The sequence below is a fragment of the Hippopotamus amphibius genome, chromosome 6 (assembly GCF_030028045.1).
Source record: "Hippopotamus amphibius kiboko isolate mHipAmp2 chromosome 6, mHipAmp2.hap2, whole genome shotgun sequence".
Classification (NCBI taxonomy): domain Eukaryota; kingdom Metazoa; phylum Chordata; class Mammalia; order Artiodactyla; family Hippopotamidae; genus Hippopotamus; species Hippopotamus amphibius.
Genome location: NC_080191.1, coordinates 38660327 through 38676296, shown reverse-complemented (window position 1 = coordinate 38676296; position 15970 = coordinate 38660327). Strand labels below are relative to the sequence as shown.

The following is a 15970-nucleotide window of genomic DNA, read 5'->3' as shown; positions in this document are numbered from 1 at the left end:
AGAACCCTTAAGTACTTACCTCTCATTTACAACCTAATCCTGACTCTCCCCTTTGCTCTTTCTGGAAGATCCTTACACTATAAAGCCTATGAGACCCATTCCCATTGCTACAGAAGTACATGAATTATTTAAAATGAATAGATGCTTAAAATTATTATTTTCAATTATCCACGTACAATACAGGTTCTTTGCGAGTTACACCAGTCAGATGATTAACCTGAGATAAAAGACTTTCTACATTCAGTAGGGGTCCAATTTTCCCTACACTACACAGGCAGACAGTTCATTGAGAATACAGCTACATTTACTAGGTTCTAAATAAAATCAAAAGGATAAATTCCTGGCAATAAACCCCTAAAACATATTAGCTATTTGACCTTGGATGAGACATTTGCATTCCCTGGGGTTCAGTTTTCTCCTCTGAAAAGTGAAGGAGTAGGACGATACAATTTCTGAAGTTCTTTCCAGAAGTAATAGACTGAGATTCTTTCTTGAAGCCAATATCTTCCATTAGCTATGAATCATGGGGACTTCCAAGATAATCTAGTCCAACTAATTCCATGCTGGAATCCCCACTACAACAGCTGTTTGACCATCTCCACTGACAGGAAATTTATTACCTCCTGAGGCAGTCAAATCAAATGTCCAACAGTTATTTTCACCGGAAGGTTCTTCTTTCTCCTAAGTTGAAATCTGTATCTCTGAAATTGTGGCATATATATCTCTGAATATTCTACATAATTACACCTGTCTATATCAGGGTTACTATATTAAATTTAACAACTTTTTTGTCAAGCCTTAAAATAAAGTGTATATAAGTAATACAACTTTTGTAGATTGATGTAGCTGGAGAGTAAGTCATCATTTCTTTTTTTTGACTTTTTATTTTATATTGGAGTATAGTTAATTAACATGCTGTGTTAGTTTCAGGTGTACAGCAAAGTGATTCAGTTATACATATACATGTATCTATTCTTTTTCAAATTCTTTTCCCAATTAGGTTGTTACATAATATTGAGCAGAGTTCCCTGTGCTATACAGTAGGTCCTTGTTGGTTATCCATTTTATTTATTTTTTTAATTTTATTTATTTATTATTTTTTGGGGGTACACCAAGTTCAATCATCTGTTTTTATACACATATCCCCGTATTCCCTCCCTTCCTTGACTCCCCCCCCACCCTCCCTCGAGTCCCCCCCACCCTCCCTGTCCCAGCCCTCTAAGGCATCTTCCATCCTCAAGTTGAACTCCCTTTGTTATACAACAACTTCCCACTGGCTATCTATTTTACAGTTGGTAGTATATATATGTCTGTGCTACTCTCCCGCTTCGTCTCAGCTTCCCCTTTACCCCCCACCCCCTCCCAAACCTCAAGTTCTCCAGTCCATTCTCTGCACCTGCATCCTTGTTCTTGTCACTGAGTTCATCTATCCATTTTAAATATAGCAGTGTGTACATGTCAATCCAAAGCTCCCTAACTATCCCTCCTCTCTACACTCCCCCCCCCCCACCTCCGGTAACCATAAGGACATCATTTCTAAAGTTATATGGTTTCAAACTACATCCTCTATATGTTCTGCTTTCCACATTGGGCTTAATTCCAACAAGCACAACAACAATCACCTAGATGTTCTGAAACATACAATATATATTAAATATATTTATAAATACCTGCATTTTCATGTGGATTTTGTATAGATGCTTTAAGAAAAAGTTATTAAGTAAAGGGTACATGGCATACACATATATTCATGAAGAATAATATTCAAATATTTAGAAAGCACTGTTGTATTGATTCAAACATAGTATTATCGCACATAGTAATAACATCTCTGAAACATTAGCACACTAAAAACATGTGAGAGAGCCCTTAGAAACCAGATTTTAAGCTAATGAGTTCTACTCAGTTAAATGCTATGAATAAAACGTATTCATTTTTGTTTACCTTCATCTGCCACAGCGATAGACATCCACAACACCCCAATAAATGTTGGAATCCAAATCCTACTGCATTTTAATCACAAACTACGAGTAATCACTTTCCTAGGAATTTGGATTTGTCTGATTGCTTCCATACTTTCAAATCAATATTAAATTATAATTCTGTATAAAGTCAGAAACAGCAGAACAACTTATTGAATATCTTGACTCCAGGAAAGTACAGGTTGAGCCCAGCAGCATGCATAGGTAAGCACTGAATACACCGTTTGTTAGATTATTCATAAAGTGAGGAGTTGCATTTGTATTCACAAATGGTATTGGGACTAGACCTCAGCACTTCTGTGTTCCATAACCTTGATCTACAGCTAGATAAAAAAAAATTGTAAAAGTATTTATGAACACCTATGAGTTAAAACGTACTGTATGCAAAGAAACAAATTCTGCTATGAACGTAACGTTTAAGTTTTCTCATTTGTAAAACGGAAGTAACACCACCGAACTATTATGCCTGATACTGTGTTTGTAGCCATCAGAGGAGGAAAAATCATGTGAAAGAATGTTGAAAATCCTAGAAAGGAACCACATAGACAGTAAGATGTTCTAATAGTTGCAATTACTGTTGGTATCCATATAAGCACAATTCTTACTTGAATATGAACCTAAATGTCTGAACTCTGAATTTTTTTAAAAAATTCAAGCTAGAATTTTCTTGGGGACAAATTTTCTCAAGACATTTTAGAGTTTCCTGCTTCTTTTACTTCTAGCCAAAAGTACGGCAAAAACAGCCACTCTTGTAATTCTTTCACACCTCTGTTTCCAATCCTGGCCAGACTCTCAAATACGAAAAAGATGTGTTAAGATAGTCAGGGGGAAAGTTCAGTGGATGCTACTGAACCTCTAACACAAACTTTGGAACAAAAGTGATGGTAGTTATTTTTTGGTAGTTTGTGGCTCTTCAATCTATTGAGATGGTGGATCTGCCCTAATTTCTAGAGTTTTGGTGATTAAACATTTTAATTGCCTATCATGTTTTCCTTACATTTATAATCCTAATTCCCAGAACTGAAATCCTATAACTGCCTAAGGCAATGGAACATATAGGAGCATTCAAGCCCTGCCAGACTTGAAAACAAGTTCAAGCCTACATATTTAATATTCTCTAAGTTCAGTAATAAAAGCACTTGATAATAAATCATGTTTTACTTATTTCCTCTAACACTTACTAATAAGAATTCACAGGAGACTCAGGAGAGTGTGGAAAGGGAATAAGGGCTATCCTGTTCGGATGGAAAAATCTCAATATTTAATAATTTCCCTCTAGTTCACACTAAGATCTTGGCAGGAGTTTATGTCAATCTTCATCCCTTCTAAAGAGAGAAGGGCTTTATAAGATATGCAAAGGGTAAGATGGGGAATAACAGCAGGAGTACATGTCCTTCTGGGAAAAAAAAAAATTCTTGATGGTGAAAAACGCCCACAAACAAAATGGAAACTAATAGCCAGGTAGATTAATTTTAGGTGTTTTGATGATGTCATTCTTTCAAGGGCCATTAGAAGTCAGTGAGTTATTTAAAAGGAGAGGTTAGAAGGGTTTAGGGGAACTAAAATCCCACAATTTCCAGGAAATAGAAAGCACACGTCTACCCTAATATGCCTTTAAGTGTGTAATTAAAAGAAGAAAGCTTTAATGCCTTTCTAGTCATGGCAGCCAGAACTCCTGTGCTCTATTTTTTTACCTAAAAGAAGAAAAACAACAACAGTGAAACTAAAACCACCAAGTTCAATTCCATGGGCCAAATCCTAAAAATAGGTCAGACTCAGCTTTCTTACAGAAAGAAATACAAAGTAAGAAAGAAAAAACCAGAAGATCTGAACTGCTTCTCAAAGTCATCTGAATTTAATGCCAAGTTCACAAAGCAGCTTGGTTTTTAGGGGCTTCTTGTGAGCTATGTTGAGCTCTGAACAGTCACCAGTGACCAAGTTCATGATGCTGGGATGTGGTAGGAAAAAAAGTGTTATTAAAAAACATACATGCTTAGTTCTTTATGCTAATGTTTAAACATACAATTTCAGTTATTACAGAAAAACTTCATAGCTGTAGTTTAGAATTTTATATGTTAGTTCTCCATAAGCTCACACACAAAATGGTGGGATTAACCATGTAAGATGGTTCATACTCTGTACTTTGAATATACAGTGTGCCATTAATTTCATTTTTAATAAAAACAAGCTTTCTTCCTGCCAGGGAAGAGGGTCAGGCAAATGCACAAAAACATACAACCCATAACGCAATTAGAGAAGTAAAGCCAAAGTATTGTTGTTCAAATCAAAAAGGGTGTGGGAATGAGGAAAGAATGACTTCTTGTGGGGGTTAATATTTGATCTGGGTTTTGAAAGATGGAAAGCACTTAATAAAAGAGTTCAGCTAGATTACAGAATACGTAAAGGGAGATGTCAGGTAATATAGCAGCTAATCTTGAATGCCAAACTTAGAGCTTATTTTAAAATTTATTCACCAAAAAATAGGGAGCCTGTAAAAGTATTTGAACAGGGAAGTAAAATATACATATTCATGTTTATATATTGATATATACATGCATACATGTGTATGTGTGTAAATCTGTACATATATTTTTCGAAGTGCAACCCTACCCTACTCCAAAATACTTTCTTCCTTCCAGGTCAATAATTTACTCTCACATTCTGGGGAGGTGATGATCTGGCTGCAGACAGCAAGCTAGAAGAGCTGGGTGCACATAAGGTCCGGCAGCGTGTTCCAGTCTTGGTAGGCTGGCGCACAAGCCTGGGATGGGGAAGCTCAGTGACATCCTGGACCCTGCAGAGCTTGAAGGAGACTTTTCCTCAGGAGACCTGTGGATACCCTTGGGGAAGGCTGGAGGCTGCTGCCTATGTCTCGTGAGAGATGCCTCATTTGCTCTGTAGCACTTGCACAGGAAGGATTGTACTAGAAGACTGAAATGCTACCTGTCCTAGAGGCTAGGAGAAAGAGAGCTCCTACTTAGATCTGGAAAGATGTGGGAGCAGAAAGTTTGCTTGTCTGAATCTTAAGATTTGGATGATTATTTTTCTACTGCTTGGAGTGTTAGCTTCCTAGGACTGGCATAACGAGCTAGGTGGGAAAAACACCAGAAATTTTTTCTCTCCAAGTTCTGGAGGCTGGAAGCCCAAAATCAAGGTGTTGTCAGGGCCACACTCTCTCTAAATACTCTAAGGGAGGAATTATTCCTGGTCTCACCTAGTTTCTGGAGATTGCTGGCAATTCTTGGTATTCCTTGGCCTGTCTGCAGATGCATCACTCCAATCGCTGCCTCTGTCTTCATATGGCCTTCTTCCCTGTGTATGTCTGTGTCCAAATTTTCTTATTATGAGGATTCCAATCATTAGATTAGGGCTCACACTAACACAGTATGAATTCATCTTGACTTGATTACATCTGTAAAGACCAATTTCCCAATAAAGTCATATTCATAGGTTCCAGGGACTGGGACTTCAACATACCTTTTGGGGGAACACAGTTCAACTTGTAACAGTTAGCTTGTCCGTCACCAAAGAGAAAACGCTGTGTCTCCCACCATTCTCTCTGATCTAGAGACCTAATATCCTAACTAAGTAAGGACTTAAAGAGCCACGAGGACACTGCATCCCAAATCTTCACAAGTGCCTGGAAAAAATAGCCTCTAATCTCGCACTATTCCTGCCTTCCCCACCACAAACTTTCCAAGAGTCCAGTCTCAAGATGGAAAGAAGACATCAATAGAAGTGATGATCGATCCGGGAATTCCCTGGTGGTCCAGTGGTTAAAACTCCACCCTCCCAATGCAGGGGGACTGGGTTCGAGCCCTGGTCAGGGAACTAGATCCCACATGTCGCAACATAGAGCCCCCATACCACAACCAAAGACCTGGTGCAGCCAAATAAATAAATATTAAAAAAAAAAAAAAAAAAAAGAAGTGACAATTCACCCAAAGTGATGAAACCTTTAGGACAACCCCATCCCGATTCACGGCACTGTTTACCTCAGTCCCCCTCAAAAGGTTCCCTCTCATCACCCAGACTCAGCTGAACAGTTCTCAGAAGCTTAGGTAGGTATGCATGAGTAAGGGCTCTGGAGACCTAAAGATGCTCACCTACAAGGGGGAATGTGGTTGAGCTATTTGTCCTGAGGAAGCTGAAAGAAATGCTCCAGAAAGCAGTGTTGGGACCATTACTGGTCTGTGCAGAAATAGCAACGTTGGCATATTTCTACTTTATTCTTTTGTTTACTATAAAAAAAAGAGAAATGAAAGCTTTGCATTTTTCTCTAAACTAAAAACAAAAATCAGTTTGTTGCCAGCTCAGAATCAGCAGAATCAGAATCTTCACATTTTAGACACATGGGTGAGAGTATTACAGATACAGACTTCAACTCTCTTCTTAGGACATGCTCGTGTTTACACTGATGGACCCAGGATGACAACTAATGATAGCTGATGGGATTGATCGTAATTGTAATAAAATCTTTGTTTCTTTCCTAAAGTATATAAATTGTAATTGATTCTTTAATAACTTGTAAAAATGATATATTTGAAATCTGCTTACCTTACTTAATGCTAAGCTCCATGAATATTGGGCCTCTACCTAATTCCCTTCTACATCCCTAATATGGTGCTCATTACGTAGTAAAAATTCAATAGATATTTGGGAAATGTTTATAGGCCAAAAGGGCTACCCTTACAGAGAAATGGGAAGGAAGATCCCATGAGTCATTCTGCAGTTATGGACCTCGTCATCAAAGGAATATGAAACACAAGCAGCCCCCAGAATTACTGAGCTGGGAAACTGTTCACTTTGAAGGCTGAGAGTCATAGAGTTGACTTGATCTCTATCCCACACAAAATTAAGGCACCAAATCCAATATCCAGCACTCATTTAGAACGTAAGTAACTAGAAGTCTGCTCATATCTTTCATTTAAATCCAGAGTTTACCCAAAAAAAGTGACAAAATCTATACACATGAGTTTACAGAAAGTTCTTTTCCTATTCTTGCTAGCCCTCCCCTTAGAATAGATCACCACAACTTCTAGTTCAGAGATTTATAGACAACATGAATATACTAATTTTTCATAGCTTTAGTCATTAAAATTGTGTATTTTCACTGTATACTTCTTTCAACTTTCCTGTATGTTTGAAAATTTTCATGATAATATTTTGAGAAAATTATTTAAATTATAAGGGAAGAGTGGGTATAGGTCACTTATTGTCACTGAATAGACAGCAGGTACCTACTTAAAATATTTATATAGTAATGAAATGACTATGTTTGCATATGTATGTACTTTTAAAAACTCTTGCTTTAACATTTATAAGCATGCTTTACCACTTAATAGCTCTGTAAACCTTGGACAAATAATTTCTCTGAACTTCTATAACATAAAAATATGTCACATGTCTGAAGGCAGTGGGTTAGATCAGATGATTTTGTGATATCATTTTCTGATTAATGCTAATAGATGCAGCTGGAGTATAAAACTTGAGTTGTTCACAGATATGTGTGTGTTTGTTGAACCAAAATTGCCACTTCTATAGTCAAAAACTATCAAATATCAGCAGTTTCCTACGATTCAACCTAATACATACATATATAATGTAACATCTACAAATAGTCTATTTTTTCAGTGTATACTTACTCAGCACCCACTCTGTGCCAGGCACTATGTCAGTTTTTAAGATACAAAGAGGAACAGTTTCTGCACTAAAGGAGCATATAGTGCAGTCTCTTTCTCCCAAGGTGTTTGCTCTAACAGCAGTGTTTGTCACGTGCCATGGAAACAGAGAGACTAGACCACTAACTCTAAGTGATTAAAGGGGACTTCACTGCAGACATGATAGGAGGCTCCCAGAAGAGGGAAAAGATGTTAATGGCATTAAGACGGCACTAAAAGATGGCATGGGGTAGGATAGGATCTGTCCTGTCAGGGAACAATGAGCAGCTTGAGGTGACAGAAGCAGAGCATACAAGAGCTGTATTAGGGAACTGAGGCAGGAGGTATAAACTGGGTCACATTGCAAAGTTCACGCTGAGTTTAAGATTTTACCTTATTTATAATGTCATCATCAGCTTTGATTTTGAAAAAGATTGACTTTAGATAGTTAACTGGTGAAAATGTGGAAGACAGAATAAAACTGGGAAAAGCAGGTCTCCAGGTGACTAGAAATGAAGTTATTGCAATAGTCCAAATGAATGGCAGTAGGAGGGTGAGAGAGAGGCTGGACTGATAGAGATGTCTGGCAACAGAACTGGTAGAATTTGGTAACAATACCAAATATATCTTCCATCAAATTTGGGAACTTTTAGTTCATTATTTCCTTGAAGCTTTTTTCTGCATTGTTTTCCATCTTCCTTTTGGTCCACTTATATTCACATTAGACCTTCCTACAGGTGACAGAGTCTCTGTTCACTTTTATTTTAAATCTTTTTTTCTCTTTATTTAGATTTGAATTGAATAATTGCTATTACCTCTCTTCAGTTTTTTATGGCTCTTTCTTCTGTCATCTTCAATTTATTCTGAAGCCCAACCAGTAATTTTTTTTCCCTTTCAGACTGTGTTTTTCAGTTCTCTAATTTCCATTTGGTCCTTTTTTTAGGGTTTCTATTTATCTGCTGAAATTTCCTTTACTGACTTACTTTGATCATATTTTTCTTTACATTTTTATATACTTAGAACAGCTGCTTTAAAATCTTGTCTGCTATTTCCAATTTCTTGGAGTAAATCTCATTGATTACTTTTTCTCTTGAGTATGGGTATCACTTCCCCATTTTCTTCATATATCTAGTCATTTTGTTTTGCATCCTGAATCTTGTAGAGAACATGTTACATTTCTCTGAAGAGTAGTGATGTTTCGTTTGTTTGTTTTAGCAGGAAAATACCTAAGAAAACTCAAAGTCCAAATTCTGTTTGCCCTGTGGTGGCCAGCAGCTCAAATCTCTGTTCAATCCTTTCAACCTTAGGTGGCTACCCTCTACCACACATGCATACTTCAGAGGTCAATCAGATATTTCGATAGAGTTAACACAGAATTTTGAGCTCTCCCTCTGTTTCTCTCTTTTCTGAGATTTTCACCCTCATTCTCCAATCACCATGGTAACCCTGAATATAATGCTGATTGGGAGTTTGCCCTCAGGTGAAAAGCATTAAATATGGGAAACTCACCTAAAGCTATTCTCTGACGTATTAATGCTTCTTCAACTTCTGCCCACCTTTGCCTGTCCTCCAATAACTTCAGATAGTTGTGATATGTACAGTTACACACACACAATACGTGTGTATGCATCTATGTGTGTGGGTAAAAAATTATGTGTATATTGTGGAATTATGTATATATTGTGTGTGTGTATAATTGTTCTCATTGGGATGGCTGATCTGACCTGAGCTACTCTGCCAATACTAGAAGGAGAATCCATACCTAACACAGGATTAGATGTATTCTCTGTTTAGAAAGTAATTATGAAAAAAGTCAGTAAATAAGAAAGTCCTTAAATGAAAAGAAGCATAAAAAAGAAAAACAAAGAACTCAATAGAAGAGTGAGCAAAAGAATGAATAAACATTTCACAGAGGGGAAAACACAAATGGTCAATAAATGTATAAAAAATTATCAACTCTAGCAATAGTCAAGTAACTTCAAATTAAGATAACAAAATTATAACTATTTAAACAAAAATTATGACAAAAAACAAAACCAAGAGATGGATCAATGGAAATTTATCTGCTTGTAGAAATATAAAATTGTACTTTGGAAAAGAACTTGATATTATCTTGAGAAGTTGATCATTTGCTATGACCCAGCAATTCCATTCCAAAATATAAACAACCTAGAAAGTCTCTTTAATTGTGCATTGGGAGAAATGTTTTAGAATGTTTAGAGAAGCATGTTTCATAGTAACAAAAAAAGCTGGAAAATCAAATCTCCATTTCTAAAATGACAAATTTTGATACTATCACAAAGTTAATATCACACAGCAATGAAAACAAAGGAACTACTAATACAGACACTAATATGTATTAACTTAGAAACAATATCAAGTAGAAATAGACCAGACAGGTACATATGAAACCATTTTTTATAAAGCTCAAAAAACAAGGAACTAAATTACATCTTATTTCCATTCATGTGGATATGTGGTAAAACTTTTTAAGAGAACGATTATGAAAAATTCAGCACAGAGATTACCTCTGGGAAGGAAACAGGAGATGGGCAAGTAAAGAATAAAAAGATACTGGTATTTTTCTAATTCTTATGGAGGTGATGGGTTCACAGGCATTCTTTCAAAAATGTTTCATAAAGTATTTATACTTACATATAATCTTCTGTATGTACAAAATTAAAATGTAGAAGAGGCAGAAAATGGGGAGAGCTTGGAAAAAAGGTGAATGATATCACAATAACAGGGAGAATCTCTTGCTGCTGTTTTCAGCTGAGTAAACACTACTTGGCTCAATACATGTTTTTGTAAATTCCAATTTGAATGGCATTTAAATAATTGTCATCAGATGCCTTTTAGAATTAGCCTAATTTTTGGAGTTACAAGTCTTTCAAAAGTCATACTTCTGTTAAAAATGATATTCTGAGTATTTATAAACTAGTGATTTGTACAAAACATATTTTTTGATAAAATAATTTTCACTTCAATTTTAGGTACACTTATACGTAGTACTGGCACTTGTAAATTAGTTCTTAAGCTTATTATTTAAATGAGCCCTCCCCTTTGGTTTACAAGTAGTTTGATAGTATATACCAAATAACTATTGAGACATAAAATATTAAAATCTATTATTTCCAGATAAAGTTTCTGACTCAAATCCTCTCTCTCAATATCTCATCTAAACTGATAAACTGTGCTTTTTTTCTTTTTCAAAATGTGGGTCATTTTGAAAGAAATGCTTTCAGAAGAAAACCATGTATGATTAATGCTAACTTGAAAAGATACCCTAAAATTCTGTGGTCTTCTGAACATCACATGTTGAATAAAGCTATTTGGGATCATATGATCATATTGTAGATTTCCCAAAAAGGCCACAAAGACTATTTCTAGTAATGTTATAGAGTTCATCCTGAAAGCAGCTGAGGATATTTAGGGAAATAGTCACAATTTGGAATGTAATTAGATTCTTAGTCATTAGGCTAAAGAACATACCAGACAACAATCAATATGCCAGGTTTTCTTAGACCAAAAACAGAAAGTGAATTATAAATCTAGAAATAAATTCCAGAGGGGGAAAGAAATTCCTTATTTGATTCTTTACTTACCAAGTATGTTTTAAGTTCCAGTGGGTCAGTTTCTCCAATCTGATGTTCCTGGAACACTGAAAAATAAAAGCATAAGTGATTAAGAGCAGGACAATGCCCATTTGGAGTAAAATTGAGATCTTTCCTATTCAAGTGTGGTCTGAGGACCAGATGGGAGTTTGGTACAAATGCAAAATCTTGGCCCACCCAGGCTTACTGAGTCAGAATCTTCATCTCCGCAAGACCCCCGTGTGATTTATGTGCATATTAAATTGAGGGACTCACTGGTGTAGATTAAGTTTATTTCAAATAAAGTTACATAAAAACCATTTGCTTTCTTCAGGTCATTAAATTCCACAATAATGCATATGAATAATATGAGACAGATGTTGCTGTTGCTATTTTCTTTTAATCTCTCTTCTACTGAGAAAAAAACTATATTATATCTCTTTTTCTGGATATGTGTTTTTCTGAACCGGAAAAAACAGAAAAGGAGGAATTTCCCTTAAGATGAAGGACACATACAAGATCTTCAAGGGCAAATACTAAGCTAGAATTATTGTTCTGTTAAAAATCTTTTCCTGTTGTTGTTTTTTTAATTAAATGATAAAAGTTATCCCAGTTGATATTAACATTTTAATGTCTGAAGGTTGAGTGAAGAAGAACTGGGAAGTACCCAGTTAATATGTTGCCATTAGAATTTACAGGTAACACAAAACTAAAATACTTAGACACAAGGCTTTTCCTAATTTCGCTTGTAATCCATCAGTGAATACTGTCGGCTCGGGCGCCACTCTATATCTCCAGGCTCGGGCGCCACACTATATCTCCAAGTGTTCTCCATTTTCTCTGTAACCCTTCATCTAAATCGCCATCATCTCTCTCCTGGGCCAGAGCATTAAGGTGCTAACTGGTCCTCCTAACTGGTCTCCCTACATTCCCCCTTGCCTCTCTCCAATCCTTCTCAGATGGCAATCAGAAGGACCTTTATAAACATGAATCAAACCATCACCTTCATGACGTAAGGCCTTCCGGATGGGCCATCTGTGGAAAGGCCCCTGCCTCCTTCCCTACAGGGTATCTCTCTGCTCTCCCCAAGGTGCACCCACACCAGCCTCAGGCCCTTTTCTGCCTCTGGATCTTTGCACCTGTTCCTCTCATTTCACCCCAACACATATACTCAGGCTTTTTTCACACCCGCTCATTCTCATCCTTCAACTCAAAGCTCACCTCTGCAGATAGGCTTTCCTGGCCTGGCCACATTATGTGAAATAGCACCTGGCCCCTCATACCCCAATCACTTTATCTCATCTCTCTTTCTTTCCTAGTATCCCATAGTACTATCTATAATAATCTTGCCGATTGGGTCTCCTGTTAATTGCCCGTCTCCCCAGCTGGACTTTGTGGTCCGTGAAAATAGGGGCTGGTCTATCTTTTTCACCCCTCTGTCCCTAGCATCAAGCACAATGCCTGGCACACAGAGATGCCCAGTAAACATTTGACGGACGAAGCAACGAATGAAATGAAATGAATTAACGTTACCAAGATATGGTTTTTACATGGTTATTAAATATGTGCTGTAGTTAATTATTTCTTAGTAACTTTTTTCAAATAGAAAAAAACCTTAAAACATCCCAATGATATCACTGAACTATAAATCATCATTAATATCACTTTTATGTTTTTCATCAATATTATAATCTCTAGATATCATAGCCTCTAAACTTAGGAGAATATATTTATCACCCAAATCATCTAGCCCCAAATCACCTTTGAGAGTGCCCGCAGGTATTTTCCTAAGAACCACATCTAATGTCACACCTGTGGTAGACACAGGTAATTGTCTACACAATCAGTTCTCCCTTCTCCCTTCCTATTAGAACCTTTATTGTTGTTGGAACAGAAATGTGCCCAGATAGCATTTCTCAGCCTTCCCTGCAGTAAGATGAGTGCCATGAAACACAGTTCTGGCCAGAGAGTCAGAAACTTTAAATCTTTAGAGAAAGTTTTGCATTCTTCATAAAGACTCCAGTAATTGCTATGGGATGCTTCCACTAATTTCAACTTGAAACTTGAACATGGTGGCTTAAGCCACAGCAGCCACCACCCAACCATGAGGAAAATATGAAGAAAATCACAAAGACTTTGCCCCTGACACCCTTGAGACACTGAACCAAAACCAGCAACTACTAGCCTTCAAATTTCTTTCCTAGTATCCCATAGTGAAAAACAAACCTGAGTTTGTTCAAGCCACTGTTAACCAGGTTGCCTGATACACTCCATTCCTTTATTTTCTTTTTTGACATCTAATTATGCTTATTGGCTGGCATTTTTTTTCATTTTTATTTTATATTGGAGTATATTTGATTAACAATGATGGGTTAGTTACAGGTGTACACTCTATTGCTTTGGAACCTGTAGTGTCTTTCCTGACTATAAGATAAAAATCCAGATTTCTTTCTGTCAAACCCAGGAACTTTCGCAGTCTTACCCAAGCCTCCTTCTACCATCACTTCTCATTCCTCAGCCATGTCTTCTTACAACCCGCTCCCGCCAATGCTTTCTACACTTCAAGTGACTCTGAATTTCTCCCCTTTTCCTATTACATCACACATCTCCAAGCCTCTGTGTCTACTACTCCTCTTATCATGAGAAAAATCATCTTTTAAGAGCAAGTTCCAGCATCCTGCCCTCTACAAGCCTTCCACATCTCTCTGAGTCAGTTTCCTTGCCCATTCTTCTAGGCCTCCCATTGTCATTAGAGTACTTGTGACATTGTGCTGTAATTGGTCCATTATGTATCTGTTCCTTCTAGTCTGTGAGACACAGGTCTGGTATGTTAGTCATCTTAGCATCTTAAACACCTAACATTCCACTGGTTACCATAACCCCTAAAAATCATTCATCAAATAAATGAATGTCTCTTAGCCCACAGTTACTGTTATTTTAAAATCATTATATCTCACCATGTCTCTCCATGAACTACTCTTTTTTTTTTTTTTTGAGGACCTACTATGTGCCAGACTCTGTACTAAGCATTAGGGATAAAGCACTGAACAAAACAGACAAAATTTTGTTCCTGTATAGATTTTCCTCTACTGAAAAAACTTATGCAAATGAAGTAAATATCAATTAAACTATATTACAATAAGCCAAACTTGAGCAGTAATAAGTAATGAAAGCAGAGTTAGTAAGGTTATACACCAAGGTGCTAATGTAGTGAAAAAAGTATCATTCAGAAAATAGAAAATAATTCTAAGGCTGTCTCATTAGAATGTGAAGAAGAAAGTAAGCAATAATCTATTTTCAACTGCTTATGCCAGATGCAGTTACTACTAAGGAATTAAAAAAAGTAAAATGAAACAGAAATACTTCTATGTATACATTCAGATACATGTGCAATAATGCTTATTACATTATTGTTTACAACAGTCAAGCTTTGGAAACAATCTAAATATTCCTCAGTAGGGGCTTCATTAAATAAAATATGGTGATTTCATATTACAGAATATTATGCAGCCATTAAAAGAATGAGGAAGTCTTATAGCTACTGATATAGAAAAAACTTCTAAGATATGTTACTAAAAGATAAAGCAATCCACAGAATAACATAGATAACATTTATTTCTTAAAGGTATGTGTATGTATACAATGTATTTACTAAAGTTATAGAAATAGAACTGCAGAAAGAAGACAGAAGGATGGAAGGAAGGAAGCAAAAACTGACACAAGAAAAATGAAAAATCTCAATAGTACTGTATCTGTGAAAGAAATTAAATCTGTAATTTCTCTCCCAGGAAGAAAGTTTTAGGCCCAGGTTATATCAGTGATTCCTTAAAACCTTTAAGGAAGAAATAACACCAATCTTATACAACATCTTCCTGAACAAAAGAAATAAGGAAATGTTTCCAACCTCATTTTGTGAGGGCAGCATGTTGACATCAAAATCTGACAAGAATTTTATAAGAAAGAAACACAACAAGAACAAGCCAGTCTCTCCCATGAACAGATATCAAAATCATACACAAAATGTAAGCAACTCAAATCCAGTTGTATATGAAGAGGATAAAATACCACAACCAAGATTTGTTTCCACTGAAAATGCATAGGTGATTTAACACTTAAAATCTTTTAATAAAATTCAACAAACTTAGAGGAAAAGAAAAGAGAAAACTCACATGGTCATCTCAAAAGATCCAGGAAAAAATAATCATTTGATGAAACTCAACATTCATCCATGGTAGAAAAACTTCGTAACAAATTAGGAACAGACGGGAGCTTCCGTAATCTGACGGCCACAAAAACCAAACACAACACAAAAAGCCTACAGCAAACATCATCCCTTATGACAGGAGAAGCTGTGTTTAGTCCACTGGCACATAGTAGGTACTCAATAAAGAGCTGTGTAAGGAATAAATCAGATTTAATTGATTATATTCTAAAATATAAACACTAAAACATGCTTATTACGAAATAAAATTATCTTAGTAAGACAGTAACTACCACTAGAAAACATTTCCAAATTATCTGTTAAAAATAAATAGAACATCTGGTAATGGCACCAGCTGCTGAGACTTTACCGTGATCCAATCACTTTACATTTGTTACCTTATTTAATCCTTAGAAAAGCCCCACAAGGCAGATACTATTAATATACACATTTTACGGGATGAGGGAAATAAGGCTCAGAGTCACACAGCTTGCCTAACTCACATAGTTACTAAATAGCAGAAGGATTTGACCT

General features: G+C 36.3%; 1 long non-coding RNA gene across 1 annotated transcript in view; it reads right to left on the bottom strand.

Annotated features, from left to right (window-relative positions):
- Positions 1–15970, bottom strand: part of LOC130855599 (uncharacterized) — a 148234-nt gene that overhangs the window by 118220 nt on the left and 14044 nt on the right. The window contains exon 2 of the long non-coding RNA XR_009054348.1: positions 11248–11303. This is a non-coding gene — a long non-coding RNA (uncharacterized LOC130855599). The remainder of the gene's footprint in view (positions 1–11247; positions 11304–15970) is intronic.